Source organism: Arvicanthis niloticus, chromosome 11, assembly GCF_011762505.2.
Source record: "Arvicanthis niloticus isolate mArvNil1 chromosome 11, mArvNil1.pat.X, whole genome shotgun sequence".
NCBI classification, from domain to species: Eukaryota; Metazoa; Chordata; class Mammalia; order Rodentia; family Muridae; genus Arvicanthis; species Arvicanthis niloticus.
This window is the reverse complement of record NC_047668.1, coordinates 76728527-76735642: the sequence shown is the minus strand read 5'-3', so window position 1 is coordinate 76735642 and position 7116 is coordinate 76728527.

Sequence of the window (7116 nt, the reverse complement as noted above, 5' to 3'; positions counted from 1 at the left end):
CCCTAACCTAAAAAAGAGATGCCCATGAACATGACTACAGAACTTCAACTAGACAAGATCAGAAAAGAAATTTCTCCTGTCACATGATAACCAAAACATCAAATACACAAAACAAAGTATATTAAAAGCAGTAAGGGAAGAAGGTCAAGTAACTTATAAAGGCAGATCTATTAGAATTACACCAGACTTCTCACCAGAAAATATATAAAAGCCAGAAGATCCTGAACAAATGTCATAAAGACACTAAGAGAACACAAATGTCAGCCAAGGATACTATACCCAACAAAACTCTCAATTACTATAGTTGAAGAAACCAAGATATTTTGTGACAAAAAGAAATTTACACAATATTTTCCTACGAATCCAGCCTTGTAAAGAATAATAAAGGGAAAAATCCAACAAAGGAAAAAAATTATAGTGTAGAAAAAGCAAGAAAGTAATCTTCCAACAAACCAAACAGGAGATAGCCACACAAACATAACTCCACCTCTAATAACAAAAATAACAGGGAGCAACAATCACTTTTTCTTAATATCTCTTAATACCAATTGACTCAATTCTGCAATAAAAAGACAAAGACTAACAGACTGGATCCAACATTTGCTGCATACAGGAAACCCACCTCAGTGACAAAGACAGACATTACCTTAAATAAAATGCTAGAAAATAATTTTCCAAGCAAATGGTCCCAAGAAACAAGGTGGAATAGCCATTATAATATCAAATAAAATAAGCTTTCCATTAAAAGTTGTCAAAAAACACAAGGAAGAATACGTCATACTTGTCAAGGGAAAAATCAACCAAGATGAAATCTAGACTCTGAACATCTATGCTCCAAATGCAAGGGCACCCACATTAATAAAAGAAACTTTACTAAAGCTCCAAGCACACATTGTACCTCACACCATAATACTTGGAGACTTCAACACCCCACTGTCATCACTGGACAGATCATGGAAACAGAAACTAAACAGAAACAGAGTGAAACCAAGAGAAGTTATTAACCAAGTGGATTTAGCAGATATCTATAGAACATTTCATCCAAAAACAAAAGAATATACTTTATTCTCAGGACCTCATGGTGCCTGTTCCAAAATTGATCACATAATTGTTCATAAAACAGACCTCAAGAGATACAAAATATTGAAATAATCCCATGCATCCTATCATATAACCATAGAATAAGGCTGGTCCTCAATAATGATAAAATCAATGGAAAGTCTACATACATGTAGAAACTGAAAAATGCTCTACTCAATGATTAATTGGTCAATGAATAAAGAAAGAAATTGAAGAGTCTTTAGAATTTAATTAATATGAAGACACATCATACTTGTGGGACACAATGAAAACAGTGCTAAGAGGAAACTCATAGCTCTAAGGACCTACAAAAACAGACTGGAGAAAACATACACAAGCAGCTTGACAGTACACCTGAAAGCTTTAGAACAAAAAGAAGCAAATACACCCATAGGAGTATATGGCAGGAAATAATCAAACTCAGGGCTAAAAACAACCAAGTAGAAACAAAGAGAACTATACAAAGAATCAAGAAAACCAGAAGCTGGCTCTTTGAGAAAATCAACAAGATAGATTAACCCCTAGCCAGATTAAACAGAGGGCACAGAGACAGTATCCAAATTAATAAAATCAAAACTGAAAAGGGAGATATAAGAACAGAAACTGCGGAAACTCAAAAAATCATCAGGTCCTACTATAAAGGCCTATACTCAACAAAACTGGAAAATCTGGATGAAATATACAATTTTCTAGACAGATACCAGATGTGAAATGTAAATCAGGATCAGATAAACCATCTAAATAGTCCTATAACACCTAAAGAAATAGCAGCAGCAGTCTTTAAAAGTCTTCCTACAAAAAAAAAAAAAAAGCAAAGCCCAGGACCAGATGGTTTTAGTGCAGAATTCTATCAAACCTCCCAAGAAGACCTAACATCAATTCTCTATGAACTATTCTACAAAATAGAAACAGAGGGAACACTACACACTTTGTTCTATGAAGCCACAATTATGCTCATACCTAAACCATATAAAAACACAACAAATAAAGAGAACTTCAGACCAAATTCCCTAATGAATATCAATGCAAAAATACTCAATAAAATTCTCACAAACTAAATTCAAGAACACATTAAAACAGTCATACATCATGTTCAAGTAGGATTTATCCCAGGAATACAGAGATGGATCAATATACCGAAATCCATTGGTGTAATCCACTATATAAACAAACTTAAAGGAAAAAAACCACATGATCATCTCACTAGACAATGAGAAAGCATTTGGCAAAATTCAACATCTGTACATGGTAAAAGTCTTGGAAAGAGCATGAACTCAAGGCCCACACCTAAACACAGTAAAAGCAATATACATCAAACCAGTAGCTAACATCAAACTAAATGGAGAGAAAATTGAAGCAATTCCACTAAAATCTGGGATTATACAAGACTGCCCACTCTCTTACTACCTAATCAATATAGTACTGGAAGTCCTAGCCAGAGCAATTAGACAACAAAAGGAGGTCAAAGTTACACAAATTGGAAAGGAAGAAGTCAAAATATCACTATTTGCAGATGATATGATATTATATTTAAGAGACCCCAAAAATTCCACCAGAGAACTAAAGCTTATAAACAACTTTAGCAAAGTGGCTGGATGTAAAATTAACTCAAACAATTTTACTTCCTCTACTGAAAGAATAAGCAGGCTGAGAAAGAAATTGGGGAAATGACACCCTTCACAATAGTCACAAATAATATAAAATATCTTGGTGTGAATCTATCTAAGCAAGTGACAAATCTGTATGACAAGAACTTCAAGTTCCTGAAGAAAGAAATTGAAGAAGATCTCTGAAGATGGAAAGATCTACCATGCTCATGGATTGGCAGAATTAATATTGGAAAAATGGCTATCTTGCAGAAAGCAATCTACAGATTCAATGCAATCCCCATCAAAATTCCAACTCAGTTCGTCAGAGAGTTAGATAGAGAAATTCTCAAATTAATTTAGAATAACAAAAAACCCAGCATATCAAAAACTAATTAAAGACCTACAAATGAACCCACATACCTATGGTCACTTGAACTTTGATGAAGAAGCTGAAAACATACAGTGGAAAAAAGGCAACATTTTCAACAAATGGTGCTGGTTGAACTGGAGCTTATCATGTAGAAGAATGCAAATAGATCCATACTTATTTCTTTGTATAAAACTCAAGTCCAAGTGGATCACAGACCTCCACATAAAACCAAATACACTGAAACTAATACAAGAGAAAGTGGGGGAAGAGCCTCAAATACATGGACACAGGTTAAAAGTTCTTGAACAGGACATCAATGGCTTATGCTCTAAGATCAAGAATTGACAAAAGGCACCTCATAAAATTGCAAATCTTCTGTAAGGCAAGGACATTGTCAATAAGACAAATCAGCAACCAACAGATTGGGAAAAGATCCTAACCAAACCTACAACTGATAGAGGGCTAATATCCAAGAGAGCCTTACCAACCTAAGACAGAAATGCATTACTTTTGATAATGCATATTCCATAACAGATAAGAAAGACATTCTTGTCAGAATGACCTAAGACAGGCTTAGACTTGTTTATGAAATAAAAATGGAAGAGATGTGGAGAGCTTTTGAGGCTGCTTGGCAAGAATCTTACATGGACCAAGGGCACGGAAATGAGCTGCATGGCAGGAATATGACATTGGCCAAGGTGAAGGAAGTGGGCTTCAGTCAGGAATTTGACATTAGGCTAGACCAAAGAAGTGGTTTCAGGCAGGAATCTAAATTTTAGGCTAGAACAAAGAAGTGATTTTAGACAGGAATCTAAATCTTAGGAAATAACAAAAAAGTAGGCTTCAGACATGAAAATGACTGTGGGCTATCACAAGGAAGTAGGCTCAGATATTTTGGTCTTCCTTTTTAGCCCTTAGACATAGTGATCATGGGAGTGATCACAGAACTTTGTTTATTGTCTTGCTTGTTTTTTGACTATTTGTGTTTATTGTCTTGCTTGTTCCTTGACTATATGTGTGTATTATATTACTAGTTCTCAACCTAAAAAAAATTACTACTCAAAATATAAATAAATAGTAAAAAAAAAAGAAAAAAAGCAAATGGATGTCTTTCCAAAGCAATCTACAGAATCAATGCAATCTTCATCAAAATTCCAACACATTTCTTGACAAACATGGAAAAGGCAATTCTCAACTTTACATAAAATATATAAAACCAAGGGTAGTAAAAATTCTCAACAATAAAAGAACTTCTGGAGGAATCACTATCAATGACATCAAGCTATACTGCAGAGCACTAGTGATTAAAACTATATGGTATTAGTACAGAGACAGACAGGTCAATCATCATAATATAATTGAAGACCAGAAATAAACCTACATATGTGATCTTTGACAAAGAAGCCAAAACCATACAATGGAAAAAGAAAGCATCTTTATTAAATGGTCCTGGTCCAACTCTTGATCTGCATGTAGAAGAATGAAAATGGATCCATATTTATCACCTTGTACAAAGCTCAAGTCTAACTACATCAAGGACCTCAACATAAAACCAGATACACTGAATTGAGTAGAAAAAAAAGGGAGAAAGAGCTTCACATGTAATGACACAGGGGAACATTTTTCTGAATAGAACACCAATGCCTCAGGCTGTAAAATCAGCAGTTGATAACTGGGTCATCATGAAAATGTAAAGCTTCTTTAAGACAAATGACACTGTCAATATGGCAAAATGGCAACCTACAGATTGGAAAAAGATCTTTACTAATCCTACAACTGATAGAGGGCTAATATCCAAAATGTATAAAGAACTCTAGAAGTTAGACTCAAAACAAAGAAACAAACAAACATTCAAATTAAAAAAATGAGGTACAGAGCTAAACAGAATTCTCAACAGAGGAAATTTGAATGGCAAAAAAGCAATTAAAGAAATGTTCAATATCTTTAATCATCAAGAAAATCCAAATGAAAATGGCCCTGAGATTCCACCTTACACCAACCAGTTTAGCCTATCTTTTTATTGATGAATGGAGACCAATAATGTTGAGAGATATTGATGAATAGTATTTGTAGATTTCTATTATTTTGTTGTTATGGTGTGTGTGTGTGTGTGTGTGTGTGTGTGTGTGTGTGTGTGTGTGTGTCTCCATTCTTTTGTTTGATGCTCTGGGATTATTCTTTTGATTCTTCTTGGGTATGAAATATCTCTTTATACTGGAATTATTTTTAGCACCCTTTGTAGAGATTAAATTGGTGATAGATATTGCATAAATTTGGTTTTAGTATGGAAGGTTTTATTTCCACATTTATCATGACTGGAAGTTTAGTTGTTATTGTAGTATGAGTATATGTTTTTCAAGAATGACAGATACAACAGAAAGCCTACAAACTCATGGAAACTGAACAACTCTGTACTGAGTCACTATTGAGTTAAGACAGACAGAAAGAAAGAAATTAAAGACATCTTAGAATTCATTGAAAATGAAGGTACAACATACCCAAACTTATGGAACACAACGAAAGCAGTGCTAAAAGGGAAGTTCATAAAATTAAGTGCCTACATTAAAAAACTGTAGATATCTCATGCTAGCAACTTACCAGCATGCATGAAAGCTCTATAAAAAATCAAATCCAAAAAGAGTAGATGGCAAGAAATAATCAAACAGGGCTGAAATCAATAAAAAAGTAACAAACAAAAAATAAAAAAAATAATAAAACAAGAAGTTTGACTTTCAGGAGAATCTTACTGAATGAGGATCAAGATTAATAAATATAGAAATAAAAAAAGGTTTAACAATAGGCACTGAGAAATTCTTAAGGACATACTTTAAAAGCATGACCTTCACCAAATTATAAAAAGAAATGGATAATTTTCTTGATAAATACCACTTAACAATATTAAGTCAAGATCAAATGAGCAATATAACAGATCAATAAGCCCGATTGATATAGAAGCAGTAATTAAATGTCTACCAATACCCTCCACAAACAAACTGTCAATCAGTGTAGGCATTAGCATTGTCCATTTCCTTCTGTGTAACTTCCTGTTTACTTCATTTTCCTATTGGAGAAAGTGCTTTACCATTTTACATTACTTATATTTCTAGAATGTATCTTATAATAAAACTGCATTAATATTCTAATATCTCAAGTGCATTCTATATTCATTATTATATTTCTGTTTTAGCTCATTAAATTGAATATACTTGTCAACAGTTAATAGATGGTGTAATATGTTTAACATCAAAGTTATCTAAACTGACAAAAAGCACTATTAACAGATATTATTAGATGTAACAAACATACAGCTTCCCTAAAAATATTACATATGAAGAACTATTTTTAAAACAGAAATAAAAATAATGTGGAATGATAAAACATATTCTGAATTTTTATTAATTTATGTGTTTCTGTTGATTACCAGTACTAAAGTCTCTGTGTTACAGGTGTTGTCTTGAATTCTAGAAACTAGTCTTTGTCCCATCTACTGCTTCATTTAGTCAATCATTTTCAGCCTTACAAAAGTTTTAAGGGAGTGTAAGGGTTATTCAACTCAAATCAATTTAAGGAAATGTTAGAGAGCAAGGGAAAAAGCACAACAGGCCATGAGCAAAGGTGAGAGGGCAGGACTCTGCACCTGATGAAACAAATGCACAAAGATGAGGAATGCCTTGAACAGACTTGTTGAGGGTCTTTCCCCCTTGCAGATAGCTAAAAACACTTGCATTAAAATTGAAGAAAAGAAAATCACCAAACTAGAATAACACAACCTATGAACCACACAGCCTCAATGAGCTTCCAGAAATATTATTTTCTAATCTGAAAGATAAGTACCCAGCAGACACATCAAATATAATTTATTGACCTGAGTGTGACAGGCAGATCTAATATCAGAGGCCAGAGGGAGGTCAAAAGGAGTCTGTAGAAAGAGATGAGGAAAAGGCACATTTGAAAGACACAGTGTGTGAAAGTGTCTAGAGAACTGTGTGTCTTTAAAGCAGACTGCAATTGGCCAGTTGAAGAAGGTATGAGTCCTAGTGGAGGGAGGTAAGACTAGACAAGACCCAAGGGAGCTTC